The following is a 27,703-nucleotide window of genomic DNA, read 5'->3' as shown; positions in this document are numbered from 1 at the left end:
ACCAATCAATGAATATGCTCATACATAGCAGCTAGCCAGTTCATGCCGGTGGCTGGTGAAGACTAATTTTAGCGAGAAACCCAGACTGTGTTTTACATTCTAACAAGCGATGTTAGTATGCTTAAACGATATCCGTTTTCTCAAAGAGGGCAATGTTTGCTAACCTGGTCATTCAAACCTACTGCTAATGTAAATATTCACCTTACCCAAACACCGATCATTCTTGTGACGGTGCGTCAGAATAAAATTCCCGAATGGAAACTGGAGCTAGAGTTTAGAGTTCTGGTTGTGAAACACGGAACAAAGAAATCTGAGAATGAAAATCCAGGTGAGTGAGTTTTGTTAAATTTGCAGGATATATAAATAATAGTACAAACAAGTCATTTTCATACAGCAATGCTTGACTACTTTAAAACACAGATGTATCTGTGCTATATTATGATGTTAGGCTATACTTTCCAGGAAAAGATGTGGAGGAGGAGATGCTACTCCACTTGAACACAAAAGAGTCAATAACCTCTTGCTAGATTGTTGTACATTTAATTGAGTTATGTTTATGCAATATGGTAATTCTATTATTATTATTTTTTTCCTGGATCAAGAGTGGTGAGGAATCAAGTGGTAGAAGACTTCACTGACCTCTTAATATAACCTCTATGACTGTGAGTAACCCATTCATTAATGTAAACTGTGACAAATCTCAATGTGTGGAGTTTGCAAACTTGAATCTCTTTCCACCTCCTCTTGCCTCAACCTGGTGGCATCTGTTGTTGAGAATCTCACTAAGACTTCTTTTGTGAACACGTGTCAATACAAACTGAGACATAGGGCACGAGGGAGATGGAAGAGAGAAAGTGGGATATGCACCACACAGAGTTGTTTTGGCATTAGATCACTCTATGCCACTTCTCCAGCGTGCCAACTAGCTTGGCATCATCTCACAGAGCCGGGCACATTCAGCCACCAGCTGGCAGTCGCGGGCCTCAGATAAGAATTGTTCAGACATGGCACTCATTCAAAAAGTTTTCACTTCCCTGAACCCCTACATTGCAAACGAGGATGGCATGTTCCTATGAAACTGGAGGCTTTGTCTCAGAAAAACTCCCCTCCAGTTTCAGAAGTAGTATCGTCAAAGGGAGAGCCATTCCATTCGCAGAGGAAACGCCAGTCGAGAAGATGCCACCAGCAGCTATATCATCTTCATAGAGCATCCCTTTATCACAATATTGGCTCAGTAATTATTCATACAGATGACACCGCTATACTGATACAACCTAAACTGTCGAATGTGGATACATATTTTTGTTTTCTACGTTTGTACTTTGGTCACAAACACCATGTTTGTTTGGATTAAAACGGCTTATTTGCGGCTGTCGAGGTCAGCCATGTTGCTGACACATAGCATAAGGCAGATCTGGAATTCCAGCCACTCAGCACTAGATATGGAGCTGCTCTGGAGAGACATACTGGGATGGATACAATGGGGGGCATGGCGACCTAGCGAACAGACTCTTGGCACTCCACTCTCCTCTCAGGATGCCAGCCAGCGCCTGCCGTTTTGACGGAGCTCCGGAGCGGGCGAGCAACTTGGCCGGCAGCGGGCGACAACTCCCCTTTCGTTTGGCACAGGACAGGCATATAAGACTTCAGACAGGAGAGAGCGCGTGAGAGCGAGAGAGGACCCCCCCTCATATCTGAGGGAAGGAGAGGAGCGAGCTGGGAGAAGAAACCTTCGGGAGTGCCAGAACATGTGTCAGGTTGGCACCATGTGAGAATGATCTTGGCAAGCGCCTCTACTCTCCCCCTCTTGCCCCACTTGGAACACATGGTACGTCGGCAGTGGCATCTGGCCGCGTTGACTCTCAGCAGCTGCGCTTTGTCTTCGCCAGTTGGGACGCTTGGCACTGCCACTTCATCAACTACCTGTGGATCCTCCCGGCCGTGGAGGGGGTGATGAATTATTCCGTGCTGCAGCTGCAAACTTGACTTACATCCAAGAGATGTAGCACTGTAAGCATATGACTACCTCACACCACCCACATACTAACCACCACGGCCGGGACCACTGCGTTTTGGCTGTACCCAAGCGTACTGGGATATGTTTCCTTGGGCGATGGTTTATTCTAGGCGAAAGATGGAGAAACTGCTTCTTTTCTTGTTGGGAGAAGTTGTTGATGCTTTCCAAAGCCAGCTGAGGATTTTGCTGTACAAAGCGAACAAAATGCATTCAATCTTTTGCTAAGGAATGATTACGAATGAATGGATGACCTTTCCACTCTCTTTTGAGTCTTCAAAATGATCGATGCGGAGGCACCGAGGTCATTTGTTAGAAAAGCTCTTAGAAATATTTTCAACTCAGAAAGGAAATAAATAACAGAACAAGAGACACTCTCTTTGGTTAACACAGTGTTTATCTTTCAGGCAGAGCTGTCTGGAGAGGAATTGTATCACATTCTTTGCTATGACTGGATAGCTGTGCTCCATACACTCTTTGGAACTTGACTGGGACCTCACTGATGCCTAATGCTCCCCATCTGTGCAAAAACATGTTTGGTTTATGCTGAACCGTTAATTAAAATGTCTACTATGAAAGGCCCACATGCTAGCTTTCTGGGGCAATTCCCTGAGCTTTACTACTGTACCCTTTTCCAAAACGTCAGCACTTCCATCTCCTACAGTGATTACAGAGTACTCACACCAGTTGTAAGGAAATACAGTGTCTCTTCTCAGGAAAACTCTGTCGTGTTCTTTCAAAGTAACATGAAAAGAAACCTCTCGAGTCTCGAATGTAGTGCAAAACAACTTTTTTTCCCCCTTCAGGATTTTGCATTAACCACGTATTTGAGATCTGACATCAGGTAGAGGATTTTGACAAAAGCACATCTTCTATTATATTTAAGAGATCCAGACATCCACATGATTTTGGAGCCTGGAGTTCGCTCCTAGCAAGATATGTGACCTTATTTGGATTTCAAGTGCTTGTTTCATTCTGGATTTTTACAGTGAATAATACTTTGTAGCCGAACAGATCATTTCTGTCAAGATTCAAAGGCAGTTATTTTTCGTGTTCTGCTGATAGTGACCCACTGGGAGTTTGGCTCCATCTGTGTCACTCTGACCCAGTTTAGCCCTCGGCCACGTCCAACTGTTCCGCATCCCTGACATATGTGCTGTGGCAGGGGGATAAGCGATCATCACCACTCGGGACTCTGAAACACACACTGCAGATATGACACTGGACCCATCTCCTGTCTGCCCATCTTCCCACAGCATATGTCATCAATGCTGGCCCCCAAGAATCACACTCAATCTGGAGGTGGATTTGGAAGAAAAAAAACTCCTCCTGAGGGGTACTCCTTTGTGTGGCAACAGCTAAAATTAGGTTATGGCGTGCGTGTGGTGGTGGTGTATATGTGTCTTTGTTTGTACAGTATGTGTTTATGTGTGTGTGTTTTGCCAATCTAGTATTGGCTATAATGTGTGCATTGTCATTGGCCCAGCTGCTCAGTGTCTGACCTCTGACTCTCCCCTGTCTCTCCACCCTCCAGTACTGAGCTGGCCAAAAAACAACCATGGGGTTGGCAGACTAGCCATGCAGCTCACTAGCCAGGGCTGTGGCACTAGAGCCTTTAAAAATACCCTTTGTTGGCAGACAGGCATGCAGACAGTATCATTGCACAGGGCTGAGGCCCACTGGGACCTTGGTGTGTGAGGCACATATGGAGCACCAGGCTGGTGATGAGCTGCTTATGTGAGCTGCTGATGGCCTTGGAGAGCTGCTCCGTCTGCATGGGGGATTAATGGCTCTTTAGCCTACTACCTATTTACTGTATATGAGCTTGAACTCAATCAAAGTACTTGCCGTAAGCTCTGGACCATTGCAGCGGATCATTGCTGCTACCGAGTGGCTATAGTGGTTAACGCCCCTGCCCCGAAGCTAGCACCAGTTAGCCGTGAGCCAGGCGCATCTCCTGGCTAGCAAACTAAATTACTACAACTACAATACCTATTTCGCTATCTGGCCCAGACCCTTTGTCGACACGGCGCCCCGCCTACCACCACGACTGGTCCGCAGATGTAATTCCATCCGCTGTGCCCTCAACCGGCCGTTGCCGGAAGTCGGAGCAGACGCTTCTACTTACCCCGGCCTGATAACTTTAAACGCTGTGTCTCCCGCGTGCTAGCGTAGTAACGACTACCCCACGGCTTCCCTGTTCCATCTATTGCTGTTCACTGGACCCTATGATCACTTGGCTACATAGCTGATGCCTGTTCATTAACATCATTTTTTTTGTTTATCTGTCGGCCCTAGCCCCGAACTCAGGCCCTGTGTGTAGTTAACCGACCCTCTCTGTCCATTCATCGCCATTTTACCTGTTGTTGTTGTCTTAGCTGATTAGCTGCTGTTGTCTTACCCGTTGTTGTCTTAGCTAGCTCTCCCAATCAACACCTGTGATTGCTTTATGCCTCGCTTTATGTCTCTCTCAAATGTCAATATGCCTTGTATACTGTTGTTTAGGATTGTTATCATTGTTTTAGTTTACAGTGGAGACCCTAGTCCCACTCTACATGCCTCAGATTCCTCCTTTGTCCCACCCCCCACACATGCAGTGACCTCACCCAGTATAACCAGCACGTCCAGAGATGCAACCTCTCTTATCATCACTCAGTGCCTGGGCTTACCTCCACTGTACCCGCACCTGCAGTAGCTTGCAACTCCTCCCCCTTTGGCAGTTCTATCTTGACGGAAAATGTTGTAGTTGGGTATGGAGGTCTGCACATTATGCCCTGAATCTGCACATTATGCCCTGAATCTATTCTACCACACCCAGAAATCGGCTCCTTTAATTCTCTGACCCCAACGCACTAGACGACCAGTTTTGATAGCCTTTAGCCGTACCCTCATCCTACTCCTCCTTAGTCTCTCAGGTGATGTGGAGTTTAACCTAAGCCCTGCGTGTCCCCAGGCACTCCCATTTGTTGACTTCTGTAATTGGAAAAAGACTTGGTTTCATGCATGTTAACATCAGAAGCCTCCTCCCTAAGTTTGTTTTACTCACTGCAATAGCACACTCCGCCTACCCTGATGTCCTTGCCGTGTCTGAATCCTGGCTTAGGAAGGCCACCAAAAATTCTGAGATCTCCATACCCAACTATAACATTTTCCATCAAGATAGAACTGCCAAAGGGGGAGGAGTTGCAATTACTGCAGAGATAGCTTGCAAAGTTCTGTCATACTTTCCAGGTCTATGCCCAAACAGTTAGAGCTTCTAATTTTTAAAATGAATCTCTCCAGAAATAAGTCTCTCACTGTTGTCACCTGTTATAGACCCCCATCAGCTCCCAGCTGTGCCCTGGACACCATATATGAATTGATTGCCCCTCAGAGTTTGTTCTGTTAGGTGACCTAAACTGGGATATGCTTAACACCCCGGCAGTCCTACAATCTAAGCTAGATGACCTCAATCTCACACAAATCATCAAGGAACCCACCAGGTACAACCCTAAATCCGTAAACATGGGCACCCTCATAGATATTATCCTGACCAACTTGCCCTCCAAATACACCTCTGCTGTTTTCAACCAGGATCTCAGTGATCACTGCCTCATTGCCTGCATCCACTATGGGTCCGCGATCAAACGACCACCCCTCATCACTGTCAAACGCTCCCTAAATCACTTCTGTGAGCAGGCCTTTCTAATCAACATGGCCAGGGTATCCTGGAAGGATATTGACCTCATCCTGTCAGTCGAGGATGCCTGGTCGTTCTTTGAAAGGCATTTCCTCACCATCTTAAATAAGCATGCCCCTTTCAAAAAATTAGAACTAAGAACAGATATAGCCCTTGGTTCACTCCAGAACTGACTGCCCTTGACCAGCACAAAAACATCCTGTGGCGGACTGCAATAGCATCGAATAGTCCCCGCAATATGCAACTTTTCAGGGAAGTCAGGAACCAATACACACAGTCAGTCAGGAAAGCAAAGGCTTGCTTTTTCAAACAGAAATTTGCATCCTGTAGCTCTAACTCCAAAATGTTATGTGACACTGTAAAGTCCATGGAGAACAAGAGCACCTCCTCCCACTGCCCACTGCACTGAGGCTAGGTAACATGGTCACCACTGATAAATCCATGATAATCTAAAATTTCAATAAGCATTTCTTGTACGACTGGTCATGCAATCCTCCTGGCTATCCCAAACCCAGGCCAACAGCTTTCTGCTCTTTTGCACACCAGTATCTTTATTTGCACATCATCATCTGCTCATTTATCACTCCAGTGTTAATCTGCTATATTGTAATTACTTTCCTACTATGGCCTATTTATTGCTTACCTCCTCACGCCATTTGCACACACTGTATTAAATACTTTTTTTTCTATTGTGTTATTGACTGTACCCTTGTTTATTCCATGTGTAACTCTGTATTGTTGTTTGTGTCGCACTGCTTTGCTTCATCTTGGCCAGGTCGCAGTTGTAAATGAGAACTTGTTCTCAACTGGCTTGCCTGGTTAAATAAAGGTGAAATAAAATGAACAAAGTGACCCAGGCCAGGCCAGGCCAGGCCAGGCCAGGGCTAAAATTATAGCCTTGTGGGAGCTGCTTCCTCCAGGTCACACAGTGACCATATAGTGACTGTACAGTTAGTCACCAGGTAGAAACAGTAGTGTGATAACTAGTGAAGGTGCCTCCAGCAGGTATCCTCAACCAATCAGACACCGAGGGGCTTGCTCCACTGGCTTTATTATAAACTTCATAGAGCAATGGACCGGCTGATGGTTTCCCACTAATGACTTATAGATTCCCTTCTTTCCCTTTCAACATCCTTCCAAGGAAATGGAAACAATGGAGCAGGACCGACAATCGGGACTTTTCCCAATTGTACTCCCAGACTAACTCTAACTTTCAGAGATATATGTCATTTAGCAGCTGCTTTTAGAGATGAGGACTCACCGCAAGCCACCAAACAAAATGTCTTGCTCTGTTTGGGGTTTGCACTTGGAAACGTTAAATATTTAATTCATATGAACGTGCTGTTATATTACATCCAGATGTCAACTTTGATTCTTTAATCGAATCCATATACGTCCTCTTTCACAATATGTTCCCAATTGAAGTAAAATTGCCAAATTCCTTCCTAAATTCAAATGGAGGGATTGTGTTTATTATGTCTAAGGCATTGCATGTGTTTGCAATACCTGATGTTTATGGTTTATGTGGACATGAGAGAAATAAATCACTTGAAACATACTTCCTCCTCTTTTAACACTGAGCACTGTTTTTATTTCCCCTATCCTGTTTCTTTGCACAAAGCTTGACATCCGTCTGTCTTCCGCTTCACTCTTCTCTCATTACATTACCCACCTCCTCCCCTCTCTCTCTCCCCCTCTATCTGAGACTGGCACTCTGCTTGGGTGGTGTGTTCACAGAGAGACAGTGCCATATGTTGTCTAGCCTCCCAGGGAGAACGTAACAGTACCAGCTCTGCTGCAGTGCTGTGGCTGAGCCTGTGGCTGCTGTGGCTGAGCCTGTCGCTGTGGCTGTGGCTGTGGCTGGGGCTGTGGCTGTGGCTGTGGCTGTGGCTGGGGCTGGGGCTGTGGCTGGGGCTGTACATGGAAGATTCTATCATCACAGAGTTTATAAGCTCTCTTGAGGCTCATACATGCTTAACAAGTAATCAAGCATTATAACTGTATACTGTAAAATGTTAACTCAAGGATCTTTTTTTAAGGGGAATAGTATAGTCAATATCCAGGATTCCTTGGTAATAATCTGACATCAGTCAGACATAGTTAACTTGTCCCTCCATCCAGAAACGTCACACACCGTATCTACAGAGCCTCTCTCTAATCCCACAGTGGATCTTCATCATTGTCCTCTTGTTCTGTGTCCTCACCTTCTCTCTGTGGCTGAGGGCAGACTCCTCTGTGTAGCTGTGCACTGTGACTCCACCCTCAGCTGTTATTGTCTTCATTCTGTGAGCTGCCAGCTCCTGACAGACCTGTCCCATATTTCAACAAGGGAGCCTCAGAAAGCCCTCCATACTAGTGAACACTTCACGCCTGTCGTTAACAACCAGAGAGCTGTTGGGATTGATTCTTGAAACTGGTCGACCTTGTAGCGAGTGGACCTGCCAATGCCTCCCCACAGCTGCAAATATGAAGTCTTCAAAAATTCATCAGAGGGAGAGATGTGAAATGTGAAAAGCTTTTGTTCAGAGGCGCCGTATCTCAAGTCTTAAAGAGGCTCTGAACTTTTTTTGTTTTGTTCCTCTGTGTACTTTGAGTGGTGGTAGTGGTGGGGGAGGAGGGTGTGTAGGTAAAGGATGTGAGCTTTGTGCGTTGAGGGGGATGCGTGTTCAGAATTCATCTTGTCTGTGTATTCATTACCACTTTGCATTTCAAGCAGAGGGGTTCAGTGCTCCACTAAATCGCAGGAAGGATTGTTAGGCACGCGTGTTATTAATTTTTCCAGGTCCCGTGGCGTCTGTATGAATCTTAATGCTGCTGACTGGGCTGGTGCGCTATCGACTTTCTTTAAAATATGAAGAAGCTTGCTGGAAGCGCCCAGGGTCATTAGCTGAAGAGTGGGCGCAAATCCCTCTCTGAGGCAGTCTGGCTTCACCGTGTTAAATGTGCTCTTAAAATATTCATAATCATACTCGTGCGCACACACACAATGCACTGGGGAGAAAGGGGGCGGTGAAAATCAATATTAAAATGTATTCCTGTTTTCTCGTCTGCTTAATTAGCTGTGGTTCTTAAGCCATGAAGTTTGTGAAGAGATTAAGAGTATCTATTTCAGTGACAAGATAATATGTATTCCATCAGAGGTGACCCTGTTGAATTAGATAGCAGTAGTTGTGTTGATCAAAATGGATGATAATATAAATGGTATCAATTATATAGTTTATAGCTTTTTTTGAAGTCTCTTCAGATAATAGGTAAAAACAAACTGTGTTCCACAGAATGATGTGTACACAGACACATTAGTACGGTTTCTAATGCACTCGTTTGTTTTTGTCTGTTATGTATCATTTGTTATGTATCATTTGTTATGTATAATTTGTTATGTATGATTTTTTTATGTACTGTGAAACTGAATGAAATAATCACAGCTTGGGTGTTAATAGAAAGTGGAGCACACATTGCTGACGTAACTGTCTGTGACAAGCACACTTTATTATTTGTCCCGAGGATATGCCATCGTAAACCTAACAGAAAGGTATGTCATTCTGAGGAGGTGGAGACTGTTGTGTGGTCAGGTGAATGATCATTTTAATGCTGATATGTAGAATGCACCAAACTGTGCTGTAAATAATAACAATGGTGCTTTTATCGTATGATGGTCCTCCCCACATTGCACTTTTAGAAAAAATTGTTTCATAGGGGTTCTTCGGCTGTCCCTATAAGAGAACCTTTTTGGGTTCCAGGTAGAACCCTCCCTGTGGAAAGGTTTCTACCTCGACCCAGAAAGGGTTCTAGCTGGAACCAAAAAGGGTTCTACCTGGAGCCATAAATGTTTCTTCAAAGGGTTCTCCTATGGGGACAGCTGAAGAACCCATTTAGGTTCTAGAAAAAAAGGTGCCATCTAAGAGTAGGTACAATAAATCCTTTGGTGATAGCTGATCTTATTACATATTAATTAACCTTATGATGTGACAACAGTTGGATGGATATCTCTTAATATTGTCTACCACTGGTTCAGTTATTTATTTATAGTGTCTAAAAGCAGTGTGATGGCAAACAACAAGAAAACCCTTCACTTTTCATGTGACATGCCTGTGTCTCAGCCACACATTGTTACATCACGCACACACACATACACACACACAGAGAAATATGCTCCCTTGAATTAACATGACATTCTTAGGCATGTCTTCCCCTCTATTTGCCATCTGTCTGTTATTGTTAAAGGGCCAACTTTCCGAAGTATCCCTTTATCTACTCCTCAGTCAGATGAACTCCTGCATCCAGTATGAAGGAAGTTCGAGATTAGAGAGTCAGAGAGTTTAGTGAGCCAATGCTAATGAGCACTAGGGCAATGACTGGAAGTCTATAGTATCATGCCAACAGTTACCATAGACTTCCAGTCATTGTGCTAATGCTAGTTAGCAACTTCCTTCAAAAGGCACGCAGAGACATAAAAATGGTTTCCACAACCATGAGTTCATCTGACTCTGGGGAAGTAGAATCCTGAAATATCCCTTTTTAAGAAGTTTGTGGTGGTGAGGCATTTGAAAGGGCCTAATGAATTGGCCATTAATGGGTCTTTGATGGGTTGGGTTAATGAGGTCACTTGTTTCATCTCACCACCTTACAGGCAACAGGGTTCCGTGGTAATGGCCTGGTCACGGCACCTTGACATGTGGCAGCAACTGAGGGATCAGGGGTCACAAATGCAGTCCTACTGGTGAGGAAAGGGTTCCAGCAGTGACTGACAGGAGAGGAGGGCTCATTGGTTCCCATATAGAGGTACATAATGACATTGCAATTCAGCAGTGTAGCATGTATTGTGTGTGAGTGCACATGACTCTTTCTGTGAATTTGTAGTGTGTGTGTGTGTGTGTGTGTGTGTGTGTGTGTGTGTGTGTGTGTGTGTGTGTGTGTGTGTGTGTGTGTGTGTGTGTGTGTGTGTGTGTGTGTGTGTGTGTGTGTGTTATTGTACACATGTATGTGTGTTTGTCCCTTGGTGGATTTGTGTTTTAGGAAGGGACTACCACATGGTTCCTCTTTAAGAAGATTGGATCCTGCCCACTGCCTGGCTTTCATTATGCAATCACCGCTCTGTACTTCCTGCATCCAACCCACAGACTGACTAACTAGCCGTTGGGGACTTCCACTTCCAGCCACAGGACACCCGTTGGACCCAGAGATGGACCGGCCACAGCCTGAACAACAGTGCTCTTTTCTGGGTTACAAACCTGTGGTGTAAGGCATGATGCTCCAGTCGTGCCCTCTCTCATTAAAGATCCTCATTGAGGATATAGAATGTCAAACGCAACAGAAGAGAGGGTGTCATTTCCATCTTTCTATCTAACTGTTCGTTTTAAGTATTCATGAGATGAGTCCTTTTCTTCCTAGGAACTAGGCATGTGCGACGTGTGCTATTTATATGGTAATAATTTGAGAGGGGTGAAGTTACGGGTCCATCAATGGGTTGAACATGTGTGAGACAGGTGCTGCGATGGAGATCTGGCCAAAACAATCACGTTGCTACAGAAAGGACTGCCTAATTGAGCTCTGTTTGTGTGGCATGTCGCTGAACAATGGCTCATGGCTGGCAGATGCAACAGGGGGCCAGTAATATCGACAAAGCCCACAGAACAATACCAGCAGGAGGACAATGGAGGGTTACTGCAGAGAGCAGAGATGACAGGAGGAGAGGAGACGATACAGGAATTAAATGGGAAATGGCATTTCTAGTTTTTCACGCCTGCCTTATCGCCAGTGATGGCCTGAAAACGGAAATCGACTTAACAAAATTAAAAGCAAGACTTTTGTCTGGACACCTCCCTGCAGCAATTTCTGAGATACTGGTATTCTGAGTTAATGTACCTGTCTGGCTCAAGGGGGAAAAGTCATTCCCTAGTTCTATACTGTACTCACAGACTATGGGGGAAACATGTTCTGTTTCATTTGACGAGAAAAGAATGTCCGCAACTCTGGTATGCTCCCATGGTGATTGTAACAGATGCCCAAAAAAGACAACGTATTGATCCGAGTTGGATCTTCGTCACATCATACGCCACTGTGAAACACGCCGACTTCAATAACCTCGAGAGGCATGTTCATCCGGTCAATTGAATACATATAGTACATGAACGTACCAATACATATTACACAGTAGACATATGGAAAAATGTGAATACATGTTGGTTTGTGTATCCATGTCAAGGAATATAGATTACTTTGCAATAGATTAAAAACAGATGAGACCAATGTGTTCAATCATTTTGTATACAATACTGTATTATATAGGGAAAATGGGAAACCCTGTGAGCGGTTTTGACTAGAATGGATACAGCTTATGTCAGAATTTACTTTTCATAGCAGGTTAGGGGAATTTACGAAGCAGGTTAGGAGAATAAACATAGCAGGTTAGGACAATTGGGTTAAGTGTAGGGTTAGCTAAAACGCCCCAAAAAATCGACTTTAGACATCAAATTGACAAGCTATATCTTGTATAGCCATAAACTCTGTGAGCAGAACACATTTTATAGAAAAGGTTCTATATTTAGTTCCTCGTTTATACCTCTTGGAAACAGTGTTGAGGGAATGCATCCTAAAGGACTCTTGTCTCAGGAGGAAATTGTCACCTCGCTAGAAGTTATTGAAGTAGGCGTGTTTCACAGTAGTGTATGACGTGACGAAGATCCAACTCGGATGGAAACGTGGTCTTTTTTGTGCGTCTGATTAAATCACCATGCCAGAGTTGCGACCATTTATTTTATCTTTTGATACGTTTCCTCTGTCCTGCACCTGTTAAGTGCATATTTTTTCCATTTTCATTTGACCCCGTCTACAGTATAGGACAATGTGACCCTAGCTGTCTGAAGTGTTATCCCCATGGTGGAGTGGTGAACATGAACACTTTGTTAGAACTCTTCTCCCTGAGGCCAGCACTTACACCCCCCTCAAATTGTTTTATCTCGCTATGTATTGATCTCAGTGTATTTTTTATGTTAGTCGTTATGGCGAGTTGCGGTCAGGCAGGCTTGTGAAGGACTACTTACTTACTCCAGGGCACTGCCTTAACAACTTTATCAATCCATTACTTTAGATGTGTACTGAAACTGTGGTCACTTGCCCCCTAATGATTATATATGGCTGTAGATTGAACAATTTAATTTGGAAGGCAGTTATGGGATCATGTAAACCCCAGATAGAGATGAATGTCTCTTCAAGTCATTATGTGTTACTTCCATACATTAACATGAAAATGGGACATTAGGCTATGAGTCAATTCAAGACCATCCAAAACAGCGAATGGTGCGGAAGTTGGTGAGTGGGTGTGTACGTGCCTGCCTGGCTGTATGTGCATACTTGTGAGTGTGTGTGTGTGTTCGTTCTAACACACAACTGGCTCAGAGCCTGGGATAGAGGGAGCATGTTTGGTTTGGCCTCCTGTCTTCTGTTCCGGGGGACTGTGAAATCTGAAATGAAACGCATCGCCATGGTGAAGCAATTCAGCCTTATAAGTCATCCTCTCTGGTAATTGTTTGTTTATTGGAGCTTGTTCAAAAGCAATATTGTTGAGGGAGCCAGTGTGTGAGTGTGCTGGAGGGAGGTCACGCTGTTTCAGTTAGAAAGGGGGGGGATAGAAAGCAGGGAGAGAGAGAGAGGACGTGAGACTGAACTAGACAGGCAGACGGTCGGGGATGGAAGCAGGGGGAGATGGGGAGTGCTGGGAGATGGGGGGGGCAGCTGGTAGTCTAGTGGTTAAGAGCGTTGGACCAGTAAACGAAAGGTCACTGGTTCGAATCCCTGAGCCAACTAAGTGAAAAATGTGTCTGTGTGCTTGAGCAAGGCACTTAACCCTAATTTCTCTGCTAAATTACGAAAATGTCAAATGTAAATATATGGCCTGGCGGGGCTGAGAGGTCGGGGGTCAGCTGCCTCAGAGAAGGTGCCTAGACAGGGCAGGTACATGCTAACTGGCAGATAAGGTCATGACCCCACTGACCCTCTTTTATGCCTGGTCTGTCTTTTCATTCTTACCAGTGTACACTGGGAGACATACAAAGACCCAAACCATGTAGAGACTTAACACCATGGTTAATGAGTTGAGAGGGGTTGCGATCTGGGTTGATCAGTATAGATTACTGCTGCCTTCTCATGAGAACCACAGAAAGATCAAATGCAAATGTTAGAAGTTGTAATGTACTAATATATGGTATATGGCAATATCTCCACAATTGTATTTATTGATGGTTTATTTGAATATGGACAGAAATCAACACAATGCCACACTAACAAAACATCATCAGATACGTTGTCGCGCCACAGTGTGAATGCTTACGCTCATTTTCAACAGCCAATGCCTGTGCAGTATGTGGCTTTATAGTGCAGAATGTACTACTAGTGTGCCGTATTCGAACCCGTACCAGTAGAGTGACATGGTGAGAGGGGGACTGTGGCAGTCGGAGCTGGAGGGGGGAGTCGTAGGAACCATGAGGTGGACCATCGCTGCTGAGGTATTCATCTGGTTAATGTAATCCCAGTCAGACTGCCCAGGCCCTGCCCAGCCAGGGGTATGGTCTATTTAAAAGCACCCCTCTCTCCCTCTGCCCTGACAGAACATGCTCCATATGCCATCTGTCAATCCCCTCCTCCTCCTCCTCCTCACCTCCCCCCTTTCCCCACGCAGTCTGTGAAGCCCAGTAATGAGAGGATTAACCGTGTGTGTGCTGGAGGAGGAAGCAGCACAGCCCTGGTAACTGTAAAGCAGGTCAGCGGTACTGTAGTCTTGTGAACAACAGATGGAGAGAGGGAGAGAGAAAGACTGGGGCAGAGAGAGCGATATGGATTTGATCCTCTGTATCGGGGCTCCATTGTTGCCTGGCGAGGGCAGCGTGTGTGTGTGTGTTGACAGGGCTGACTGACAGCTGCAGGGTTGGAGAGCAGGTGTGACGGCAGAGCAGATCAGGGGAGACAACGGGGCCCAATTTAGCCCTACACTTTTGGTGCTAACGAGGACGCGCCCACTGCTACCCGCCCTGCCCGCCACTATCATCTGTTTATGTGTGTCCAAACCTCTGGCTCCTGCCTGGGTTGCTACATGAGGACACACCCAGAGAACTGTCACTCACAGCAAGGAGAGGATGTCAATGACACCATAAATACATCAACTGAAAAATTGTGCTTAGAGCCCTGATGATTAAACTGTAATCTGATTTTATACAGTGATCTGGCATAGTACTGTACACATCTGAGAGATGGACACTGTCTGGATGTCCAGAATTTGGACAGGGGTATTTTCCCATTGCGTATTAACATTTAGAAACTGTGATTTCACCCGTACAGTATGTGAGAATGAAGCATTGCTCTGACAACTAGCATGTTGGTAAAACATGGACGATTCTCACAGATTATTTTGGTTGTGCAAAGCATCATTTCCACATCCTTTTGTTTTCACTTCCACATCCAACCATAACAGAATCTGTCTTTCATGATTACAGAGGAGTCACAGAGAAAGATGTGAGACCAGGGAGCTATTTTCTTCCAAAACAGATTCAAGGCAGCAGAGTGAGCAGATGTAGGGAAAACAATCTGTCCAAGTATTTCAAGTTTTCAATCAATGTTGAAAGTAATTGGCAATAAGTTGCCAAATTTGCTGTAATAGGAATAGAAAACCACTTCCCTCCATGATTGTGGCTTTATCAATGAAGCGTGTCTTCTGAATATCTCACTTGAATAAGCAATTAAACAAGCCAACAGTGAACTAAAGACCAGAATGCATATTGATGCGATAGATCAGCCAAAAATAAATCAATGCCCTCTAATTATCTTGCAGTGTTAAAACCAATGCCATCCATATTCATTCAGTGTCATTCATAATACCCAAGGCCACGCATGTTAATGAGTTATTGTATCACGCAGCCGCAGCCTTTTGAGCATTAAACCATATTGTCCTTGGGTCTGTGTTGGAAGACGCTGTAGAAACCAGAGGAGACAGACAGACAGACCGACTGACATAATGCCTGGCCCTGGGGCTGTGATCCCATAGTGTACGAACAGGACTCAGTGAGCAGGAAAGGTGTTACACTGTAAACGCCCGTGTGTTTGTCAATGTGTGAACGTAGAGTTAGGCCATGTGTTTTACCATACGGCATCCATTGTGTTTATTTACGTGTTGTGGTTGGCAGTTGTTTGTGTGTTTTGCTTGAATTTATGCAATGTGTGTGTTTCTGGGTGGTTGTGTTTGGATGAAGATGTGTGTGTGTATATACAGTTGAAGTCGGAAGTTTACATACACCTTAGCCAAATACATTTAAACTCAGTTTTTAAAAAATCCTGAAATTTAATCAGAGTAAAAATTCCATGTCTTAGGTCAGTTAGGATCACCACTTTAAGAATGTGAAATGTCAGAATAATACTAGAGAGAATGATTTATTTCAGCTTTTATTTCTTTCATCACATTCCCAGTGGGTCAGACGTTTACATACACTCAATTAGTATTTGGAAGCATTGCCTTTAAATTGTTTAACTTGGGTCAAACGTTTTGGGTAGCCTTCCACAAGCTTCCCACAATAAGTTGGGTGAATTTTGGCCCATTCCTCATTGACAGAGCTGGTGTAACTGAAGTTTGTAGGCCTCCTTGCTCGCACACACTTTTTCAGTTCTGCCCACATATTTTCTATAGGATTGAGGTCAGGGCTTGGTGATGGCCACTCCAATACCTTGACTTTGTTGTCCTTAAGCCATTTTTCCACAACTTTGGAAGTATGCTTGGGGTCGTTGTCCATTTGGAAGACCCATTTGCGACCAAGCTTTAACTTCCTGACTGATGTCTTGAGATGTTGCTTCAATATATCCACATCATTTTCCTGCCTCATGATGCCATCTATTTTGTGAAGTGCACCAGTCCCTCCTGCAGCAAAGCACCCCCACAACATTGCTGCCACCCCCGTGCTTCACGGTTGGGATGGTGTTCTTCGGCTTGCAAGCCTCCCCCTTTTTCCTCCAAACATAACGATGGTCATTATGGCCAAACTGTTCTATTTTTGTTTCATCAGACCAGAGGATATTTCTCCAAAAAGTACGATCTTTGTCCCCATGTGCAGTGGCAAACCGTAGTCTGTCTTTTTTATGGAGGTTTTGGAGCAGTGGCTTGGTCCTTGCTGAGCGGCTTTTCATGTTATGTTGATATAGGACTCGTTTTACTGTGGATATAGATACTTTTGTACCTGTTTCCTCCAGCATCTTCACAAGGTCCTTTGCTGTTGTTCTGGGATTGATTTTGCACTACTCGCACTAAAGTACAGTGGGGCAAAAAAGTATTTAGTCAGCCACCAATTGTGCAAGTTCTCCCACTTAAAAAGATGAGAGAGACCTGTAATTTTCATCATAGGTACACTTCAACTATGACAGACAAAATGAGAAGAAAAACATCCAGAAAATCACATTGTAGGATTTTTAATGAATTTATTTGCAAATTATGGTGGAAAATAAGTATTTGGTCAATAACAAAAGTTTATCTCAATACTTTGTTATATACCCTTTGTTGGCAATGACAGAGGTCAAACGTTTTCTGTAAGTCTTCACAAGGTTTTCACACACTGTTGCTGGTATTTTGGCCCATTCCCCCATGCAGATCTCCTCTAGAGCAGTGATGTTTTGGGGCTGTTGCTGGGCAACACAGACTTTCAACTCCCTCCAAAGATTTTCTATGGGGTTGAGATCTGGAGACTGGCTAGGCCACTCCAGGACCTTGAAATGCTTCTTACGAAGCCACTCCTTCGTTGCCCGGGCGGTGTGTTTGGGATCATTGTCATGCTGAAAGACCCAGAAACATTTCATCTTTAATGCCCTTGCTGATGGAAGGAGGTTTTCACTCAAAATCTCACGATACATGACCCCATTCATTCTTTCCTTTACACGGATCAGTCGTCCTGGTCCCTTTACAGAAAAACAGCCCCAAAGCATGATGTCTCCACCCCCATGCTTCACAGTAGGTATGGTGTTCTTTGGATGCAACTCAGCATTCTTTGTCCTCCAAACACGACAAGTTGAGTTTTTACCAAAAAGTTATATTTTGGTTTCATCTGACCATATAACATTCTCCCAATCTTCTTCTGGATCTAGCAAACTTCAGATGGGCCTGGACATGTACTGGCTTAAGCAGGGGAACACGTCTGTTACTGCAGGATTTGAGTCCCTGGCGGCGTAGTCTGTTACTGATGGTAGGCTTTGTTACTTTGGTCCCAGCTCTCTGCAGGTCATTCACTAGGTCCCCCCGTGTGGTTCTGGGATTTTTGTTCACCGTTCTTGTGATCATTTTGACCCCACGGGGTGAGATCTTGCATGGAGCCCCAGATCGAGGGAGATTATCAGTCGTCTTGTATGTCTTCCATTTCCTAATAATTGCTCCCATAGTTGATTTCTTCAAACCAAGCTGCTTACCTATTGCAGATTCAGTCTTCCCAGCCTGGTGCAGGTCTACAATTTTGTTTCTGGTGTCCTTTGACAGCTCTTTGGTCTTGGCCATAGTGGAGTTTGGAGTGTGACTGTTTGAGGTTGTGGACAGGTCTTTTATACTGATAACAAGTTCAAACAGGTGCCAAACAGGTGTTCTATTGTCTTCTTGGCTGATTTATTTTGATTTTCCCATGATGTCAAGCAAGGAGGCACTGGGTTTCAAGGTAGGCTTTGAAATACATCCACAGGTACACCTCTAAATGACTCAAATTATTTCAGTTAGCCTATCAGAAACTTCTAAAGCCATGACATAATTTTCTGTAATTTTCCAAGCTGTTTAAATGCACAGTCAACTTAGTGCATCTAAACCTCTGACCGACTGGAATTGTGATACAGTGAATTATAATTTAAATAATCTGTCTGTAAACAATTTTTGGGAAAAATGACTTGTGTCATGCACAAAGTAGATGTCCTAACCGACTTGCCAAAACTATAGTTTGTTAACAAGACATTTGTGGAGTGGTTGAAAAATGAGTTTTAATGACTCCAACCTAAGTGTGTGTAAACTGCCGACTTCAACTGTATGTACGTTTTCCAGAGAGATCACAGGGAGTGTGGGTTGTTGGGAATAGACAGTCTGTCAGAGAGGGTAGTGTAGTGTAGTGAGTGGGCAGCAGATGTCAGACCTCTCAGCCCTCCCCTGCCCAGGGAGCACCTGTTGGGCCGGGGGCCATCTGGAGGTTGAGACCTATTACTCTGTGTGTGTGTGTGTGTGTGTGTGTGTGTGCGTGCGCACATGCGTGTGTGAAAAGGGGGTTGGAGGCGTTTTGTCCCGCAAGGCCACACCCCAGTGATACACTCTACACTGACCTACATGACACTGCACTTCTCCAGACCTCCACATCCCTCTCTCTCTCTTGCGTCATTTTCCATCAACCCCCAAAACATCTCTCTCTCGCTCTTTGTCTTTCCATCTAAAACCTCCATCATCCATTACATCTGGTCCTATCAGAACGCTTCGGAGGCGCTGCTGTACAGACATTAACAATTCTCACACTACCTAATAGAAAAGATAAGACATATAGATCAGAACTAGCGTCAGTGACACCCCAGGTAGAGTGCAGCTGCAGCTCTGCCACACCTTGGATGGGGATACAGAGGTGTGTATCACTGGTAGGGTTGAAATTCGGTAATTTTTGGTAATTAACAGAAAACATATGGCAATCTAGTTTAACTTTGGCAATTTTGAACTTAAAGAACAATTTTTTTAAATTGTTAATATATAGTATTAATTTATTATATCTGTGTCCATATTGTCTATGAGTTTCTAGTCAATAGACCATACGGTTCAAGAGAAAATAGTTTAATTAATGAAAAAAAAACAATAGCATTATTTTCAATTAACTCAAACTCTTCCAACTATTGACTTTTTTTTACAACTGCCACAAGTTTGACGCCAAAACATTGACAACAAATACTTATTGACATAGTAATATAAATAACTTTGTAAAAAATATATATATATACAGACACCTGTGATCATCTGAAGTACCCAAAAGGGCCACATTGTGATAGATTCAATCAAATCCTTTAAAGATTCTGGTAGTTCACTGGTAAACTTTGAAAGTTTCCAGTAATATACCCTCCCTTTCCAACCCTAATCACTGGTTATTGTATCTCTGCTCTGGTCTGTAGCAATACTGCTGCATCTCCTCTCCTGCTCCAGCAGATGTGGATCCCCATGGTGACAGGAGAAGAACACCAGAGACACTGCAGATGGATGAGTTACACATCACAAAGAGGAGGAGACAGAATGACAGAGTATGTGTTAGTGTTGCTATGTGTGTGTGTGGTGTGTGCATGTGAATGTGCGTTTGTAAAAGCAGGTGTGAGAGCACACATACAGCGTGTGCATGACTCCATGTAGACAAATGTATATATCTGGGCCTGTAGTTTCCTAATAGATGGGTGTCAGGAGGAGAGACAGACAGACAAAGAAAAAAAGAAAGCTCTCAATTCAATATTTCTTCATTTTGCCATGTCTCCTGATCAAAAATATACGTGCAGCAATTTCAACGATTTGACTGAGTTACGGTTCATATAAGGAAATCTGTCAATTGAAATAAATAAATTAGGCCCTAAACTATGGATTTCACATGACTGGGCAGGGGTGCAGCCATGGGTGGGCCTGGGAGGGCATAGGCCCACCCACTTGGGAGAAAGGCCCACTCACTGGAGGGCCAGGCCCAGCCAATCAGAATGGGTTTTTCCCCACAAAAGGGCTTTATTACAGACAGAATACTCCACAATTTCATCAGCTGTCTGGGTGGCTGGTCTCAGATGATCCCACAGGTGAAGAAGCCGGATCTGGAGGTCCTGGGCTGGCGTGGTTACACTTGGTCTGGGGTTGTGAGGCCGGTTGCACGTACTGGCAAATTCTCTAAAATGATGTTGATAGAGAAATGAACATTAAAATTAACATTCAATTATCTGGCAACAGCTCTGGTGGACATTCCTGCAGTCAGCATGCCAATTGCACACTCCCTCAAAACATGAGACATCTGTGGCTTTGTGTTGTGTGACAAAACTTCACATTTTAGAGTGGCCTTTTATTGTCCCCAGCACAAGGAGCACCTGTGTAATGATCATGCAATTTAATTTTCTTAATATGCCACACCTGTCAGGTGGATGGATTATCTTGGCAAAGGAGAAACCCTCACTAACAGGGATGTAAACAAATTTGTGCTCAAACTTTGAGAGAAATAAGCTTTTTGTGCATATGCAAAATGTCTGGGAACAAATTCAAGCAACACTTTACTTGTTGCGTTTATATTTTGTGTTCAGTAATAGTACGGTAGGTCTCAACACCTAATAGCGATACTAGTGTCTATGTGAGAGGAAAATGGAAAACGTTACCGAGTATTGGTCGTCATGGAAACCAAATTGTCGTAACGCCGTATGGCTGCTGAATGGTGAATTATGAGATGTTGGGGAGATGTTGAGGGTGAGCCCATGGAAGGTCATGGACTTGCAGTAGTTTGTACAGCCCTGAAGGTGGCGTGGTATTGTATGATAGGTACTATACATTACCAAGCAGATTATGCTGTCATATTTAGTCACAACACATAAGCCAACAAATACTCTTTTCGATACTTTACTCTTTCTATTCACCCCTTTCCCTTTTCATTTGTACACAGCATGTGAGGATATCGTAATGGTTGTAAACCATATGGTTTGAAAACGCAACAATACCATAGATTATCATCATCACTTTTGAGCCAGCGTGAGTGGCACAGAAATTAGACAGGCATGTCGTTATGTGGGTTTTATCTGAGCACACAGTCAAATGGAGAGTGAAGGGGCATCATTCTCACTGGGGCTTAATGTGTTTGGACTCACAGGGCTAAGAGTAATGACAGCTTCGCCAGACAACAGAATCCTCCCGCCGTGCCACGCCTGCTAAAACAGCCCCGTCACATCGTATCCTAGCAGCACCCAGGGCAAATAGACACTACTCTGTCAGAGGAGGAATTCATACCCACAAAGCACTGCTGCCAGACCCCCTCTCTTCCAGTCTCCCCCATCGCGCACAATCATCTTTAGGTGTCACCATGTCCACACACCCACTCAGGACCAGAGAGGCAGACAGGGGCTTTGGGGGAGGTAGGGGTGTGCAGAAGCCTGTCTATTTTGAGGTCATGTTTGATAAGACCTTCCTATGAAGTGACGAGATGAAATGACAGTTTGCCAAAAGCGGGTCACGGGGCAGGGTGTAGGCAGCCTAGCATGGTCGTCTATGGACATAATTAGGCATTAATCATCCTATCAGTTAATTACTGGACTACTGGTTGTTTTCTCTCAGGAAAGATCTCTTCTGGACACCAGCTCAACATAGGGAGCAGATTTCTGATTCATACGTATAATGTTCCTTTTTCTCTCCGGTTCCCTTATTATAATAGTTGTGATGGTAAAACAATGGCTTTGCTCTTATTCTAGCTGCAGGCGCCATCTGGGAGCGAGATGTGCATTACAGGAGCTATCCATATGGTCGGGGCATCATGACTTTGCTCATCTCATCTCCCGTCAACATCTCTTCTGCTCAAGTCCTCTCTCAAATGATCCACATACACATTCTAAACAGAAAGACAAAAACATGCTCGTGTTTATAGATTTTTGCAGAGATTATACAAATTTACACATAACAGTCGGTATTAGATTAAAATGTTAAACTCATGTCTTCAATACTCTTAAAATGTACATTTCCTCATGAATCGGGTGCTATAGATTAAGACTCTTCATACAATCTGATTATAGTACATTTATTATAATACAGAAAATGATTTGCCACCTCCATATCATCCCCACCCCCAGACGTTGTTCAGTGTCGGGAGCTGGGGGCTTTTTTAAACCCATCTGCTGTCTCGCACCTTCTAATCTGCCCCCCCCCAGAACCCAATGGCATCGTACTCCTCATCCTGTCCCCATCCTACCCACTCATCACCCAGTGCATAATATATTCCCCCTGTAACCAAATACTACAGCTCACATTGTATTAAGCCACGTTGCATATGCTTATAACACACACAGTGATGTTTACAGACCTGTCATCTGGAATGTACTGTAGGCTAGATGTAAGATAAGTGTATCTATGTATATTTAGAAATAAACAGTGTCAATATTAAATCTCTGTGTGTTTGCTAATTATGACAAATTCTTATTCTACTCAAAATCAACACTTATTCGTCGCAATTACTTTTTTTATTGTCGTCTGTTTTGTTGATCAGCTTTCTTTATGTTTACAAATGGAAAACATTCTCTGTCCAGTGATACTTTTCAATGTGTAGCTTTGAGAGAGAGAGAGAGAGAGAGAGAGAGAGAGAAAGAGACAGAGAGAAAAGAAAGGAAACAGAGAGTATGTCCTATGTTGAAACTCAACCTTGACTGTGTACATCAGACCTCCAAACAACTGATGCCCTCTTCCTATCGTGTGTGTGTGTCCACGGACCAGCCGGGAGAGGGTCCTAATCCTTGTGATTCCACAGAGTGAGAGGCAGAGGGTATGAGCTGTTGAACAAGATAAAGAGGAGAGAGGGGATGGAGGAGAAGAGAGGAGAAGATGAGAGAAGGAGAACAAAGATTAGGGGAGGAAGGTGTGATAAGGAGATTCCGAGTAGATGCAGAAGCATGGCGAAATAAGAAAGTAGAAAGGGGACACAAGGACAGCAAGTGAATAAGAAAATCAGATTGCTTGTGGGAGATAGAGAAAGGGGAAGAGGACAAAGCTGAAGGCTGTGTGAGATAGGCTGGCTATCCCCCCCATCTCCATCTCTCCTAATCTCACTCTGCCTCCTCCATATCTTTCTTCATCTTGCCAAATAGTCAGAAAATTCACCGCCAGTGTGGTTGTGGTTTAATTGGCTTTCAGTATTCATAATTAAAACAATGCCTTGACGTGCAGCTCCTACATTGTCTTCCATTAATTTCAGATTGCTCTTGTCATTTGCACATTACCCCATGCAAAAGCAAATTAAAGTGTTTCGTTTTCTCCCTTCATATTCAGCGTCATCTTCCCCAGCTCTCTCTGATTAGACTGCTATTTACCAGATCGCTATCCCACAATTCTACAGCACATAAAGCAGGCGCAGAGTAGGACCCAGGGGATGCTGGGAATAAGGAAAACAAAGGACTCTGGGATGTCCAGGGCAGTTAATGACACTTTCATGAGGAAATCAAAATAGCTCTTTAAATCTGGATGCTATTTACCCTGGCAGCAGATCCTGTTGACTGGTTGCTGATGGAACAGAACAGAGCAGTCCCGGACCGTATGGACAGACTAGTGTTCAGCAGGCCAAAAGGGACTTTGATTGTTTACAGGATCAGCTGAACAAAAGAGAGGGGAATCATTCCCTTCTAGCCTCAGGCTGTTTGGAGGACCTTGGCCTCCTCCCTCTCCCATCTCCCCCCTCCCCTCCTCTTCTTGGCCAGGGACAGTTTCAGGGGAGGCTATCCTGGTTCCAACCCCTAATGCCAAGCCCAATCAGCCCTCTGGCCCCCAGCCTCCTGGCCCCCCAGCCCCGAGCTGAGGAGAGCAGAGGGAATTCTGGGCTGACAGTCGCCCCCAGGGCCGTTCTGACTATGCCCCAATCACAGCCCAGAGTGACAGCTGGGCACTCTCTCACCTCCTGATCTGGCCTGGCCCTGCCTCATGGGGTCAGTCTCCGCATCAGCCAACCCAGGACCACAGGGCTGGAGGCTGGAGGACACTGCTGTTCTTGTGCTGCTGGGGGATGGAGAACTCCACTGATCCAGCTCCACACACTGGGTTCTAATAACTACCTTCTCCTTTTCCATTGCTAACTTTCTGAGAGCTTGAGTTAGAGTTGGAAATGTGACAGCAGTGGCTATACGTCTTGTGCAGTTCCTTTTTTTATCATACTGGCTGAAAGGTGTAATTATTTGCCCCCTAAATATCCTGACGTGTTCACTAGGCCTTCCACTCAGCACGTATAATTTAATTTGAATTCATTACTCCAGTCAGTTAATATATTCATGACTTCCAATTCCCTGCGCTATCCTGCCACCTGGAGTGTCCTCCCTTATCTGTGTCACGCTCCCCCCTCCTCTCCCCCGCTGTGTCCCTGGGGGGCCATGAAGGGGTGTTAGGGCTGGGGTCAGAGTGGCCCACTGGTCCCCACCGTCATTAGGCTGCAGTGGAATGTGTTAGAGCAACCAGCTGGGACCAGGCTGGCCCTCTCTGGGGGAGTGGTGGGGACAGGGGGGGCACCTGCACCGGAGCCTGACTGGATGGGCTGGCAGGGCAGAGGGGTGAGGGAGGGGGCCATATAAGTCTGGCAGCATTGGGAGAGGGAATGAGGAGTCAGACTAACAGATCCGAGAGACTGTGTTCTGAATTAGAGTGTGTGATTTTGGTAACACTTTATTTGGATAGTCCATCTGTAGATGCGCTGCAAACTATCAGTAACATGTCTACAGATGGTGTGTTGAGCATCTATAGATGGACTATAGACTAACTTGCTGAAAATGATGAGATACAGTTGAAGTCGGAAGTTTACATACACTTAGGTTGTAGTCATTAAAACTAGTTTTTGAACCACTCCACAAATGTCTTGTTAACAAATTATAGTTTTGGCAAGTCAGTTAGGACATCTACTTTGTGCATCACACAAGTCATTTTTCCAAAAATTGTTTACAGACAGATTGTTTCACTTATAATTCACTGTATCACAATTTCAGTGGGTCAGAAGTTTACATATGTAACAGTATAACTTTAAACCGTCCCCTCGCCCATACCCAGGCTCGAACCAGGGACCTTCTGCACACATCAACAACAGTCACCCACGAAGCATCGTTATCAAATCAATCCTAAAACAACAGCAAAGGACCTTGTGAAGATGCTGGAGGAAACAGGTACAAAAGTATCTATATCCACAGTAAAACGAGTCCTATATTGACATAACCTGAAAGGCCGCTCAGCAAGAAGAAGCCACTGCTCCAAAACCGCCATAATAAAAAGCCAGACTACGGTTTGCAACTGCACATGGGGACAAAGATCGTGCTTTTGGGGGAAATTTCCTCTGGTCTGATGAAACAAAAATAGAACTGTTTGGCCATAATGACCATCGTTATGTTTAGAGGAAAAATAGGGAGGCTTGCAAGCCAAAGAACACCATCCCAACCGTGAAGCACGGGGGTGGCAGCATCATGTTGTGGGGGTGCTTTGCTGCAGGAGGGACTGGTGCACTTCACAAAATAGATGGCATCATGAGGCAGGAAAATTATATGGATATATTGAAGCAACATCTCAAGACATCAATCAGGAAGTTAAAGCTTGTCGCAAATGGGTCTCCCAAATGGACATCGACCCCAAGCATACTTCCAAAGTTGCAACAAAATGGCAACAAAATGGCTTAAGGACAACAAAGTCAAGGTATTGGAGTGGCCATCACAAAGCCTTGACCTCAATCCTGTAGAAAATCTGTTGGCAGAACTGAAAAAGCGGGTGTGAGCTAGAAGGCCTACAAACCTGACTCCGTTACACCAACTCTGTCAGGAGGCATGGGCCAAAATTCCCCCAACTTACTGTGGGAACCTTGTGGAAGGCTACTCGAAACGTTTGACCCAAGTTAAACAATTTAAAGGCAATGCTACCAAATACTAATTGTAGTGTATGTAAACTTATGACTCACTGGGAATGTGATGAAATAAATAAAAGCTGAAATAAATAATTCTCTACTATTATTCTGACATTTCACATTCTTAAAATAAAGTGGTGATCCTAACTGACCTGAAACAGGGATTTTTTTACTAGGATTAAATGTCAGGAATTGTGAAAGCTGAGTTAAATGCATTTGGCTAAGGTGTATGTAAACGTCTGACTTCAACTGTATACCGTTAAGATGCTACTGAAATGCTAAAGCCATTATGTTGAAATGCTGCTGATGGTCTACAGATAGTGTGTTGAACATCTACTGATGGACTATTAGATTCTTGTTAAAAGTCAACAGACAGATGTAGAGCATCTCCATATCATTTCTACCTCATGACGCCTGGCCACAAAGCCAGACTCCAGAGGGGAGACTTGACGGGACTTCAACCAGGCAGAGGCAAACATAGACACACTAATCATCTCCTCCAAAGTGTTGGTTGTTTGTGGTGTGCCTCGTGGTAAAGTTATGCTTCATCCACACCGCAGAGAAACAGAAACATGTTTGCCTTTAATCTAACTGTGCATTTGATCAAATAGCAATGACAGTATGGTTATAATAATTTTGGTGGGGAAATATATATTGCATGCTCGTTTTGAAGGGGCAATCTGTAGTTGCTTCATCACTTATTTGACTTATAAATTAATTACATGTTCCCATTGAAGAATATAACTTATAATTGTCTCATGCGCTTAGTTCAGGCAGAGGCTGTCGAACCCATCAGAAACTAAAATACAAGTTTGTTTTACTCCAATGTTTGTAAACAAACAGTATTGTTCACCTAATACCTTTTTTGAACTATTGGTTAGAGCCTTTAAGTAAGCATTTCACTGTAAGGTTGTATTCGGCACACGTGACAAATACACTTTGATTTGATTATATAGCCTCAAAACATGGTTAAAACTGTACTTTTGATATCAGTCCTTGCATCCGTACCTCTGTCTAGAAATGTGAGTGTGGTTACATGTCTCCAACCCCATCTCTCAGCTTAGTTATTGTTTAAACTGCTGATTGATGCAGTTTAAATAAATATTGCATCTTTAAAATCAAAAAGCAGTATTCTATTATCTGTTATATGGAAATCTGACAGACACTGTGAAGCTGTTGTAGAGATAGGAACCACCATAACTCACACTGGGTTCAGAACAAGGATCAGAGATCCTCTCCTCTCCTCTCCCTCCCATAACTCCTCTCCTCTCCCCCATAACTCCTCTACTCTCCCTCCCATAACTCCCTCTCTCTCCCTCTCCTCTCCTCTCCTCTCCTCTCCTCTCCTCTCCTCTCCTCTCCTCTCCTCTCCTCTCCTCTCCTCTCCTCTCCTCTCCTCTCCTCTCCTCT

At 44.2% G+C, this 27,703-nt stretch overlaps 1 long non-coding RNA gene across 2 annotated transcripts; it reads left to right on the top strand.

The window, feature by feature from the left end:
* Positions 1–194: 194 nt before the first annotated feature.
* LOC112249121 lies at positions 195–22,581 on the top strand. 2 transcript variants are annotated; one of them, XR_002953313.2, is made up of 5 exons: positions 195–328; positions 603–662; positions 10,324–10,475; positions 19,836–19,961; positions 22,137–22,581. It is a non-coding gene; the product is annotated as an uncharacterized LOC112249121 (long non-coding RNA). The 2 variants fall into 2 exon arrangements; XR_002953314.2 differs by lacking the exons at positions 19,836–19,961; positions 22,137–22,581 and adding an exon at positions 10,814–11,967.
* Positions 22,582–27,703: the final 5,122 nt, after the last annotated feature.

The sequence above is a fragment of the Oncorhynchus tshawytscha genome, linkage group LG04 (assembly GCF_018296145.1).
Source record: "Oncorhynchus tshawytscha isolate Ot180627B linkage group LG04, Otsh_v2.0, whole genome shotgun sequence".
Taxonomy (NCBI): domain Eukaryota; kingdom Metazoa; phylum Chordata; class Actinopteri; order Salmoniformes; family Salmonidae; genus Oncorhynchus; species Oncorhynchus tshawytscha.
The sequence above is the reverse complement of the archived record's forward strand: the minus strand, read 5'-3'. Positions and strand labels throughout refer to the sequence as shown.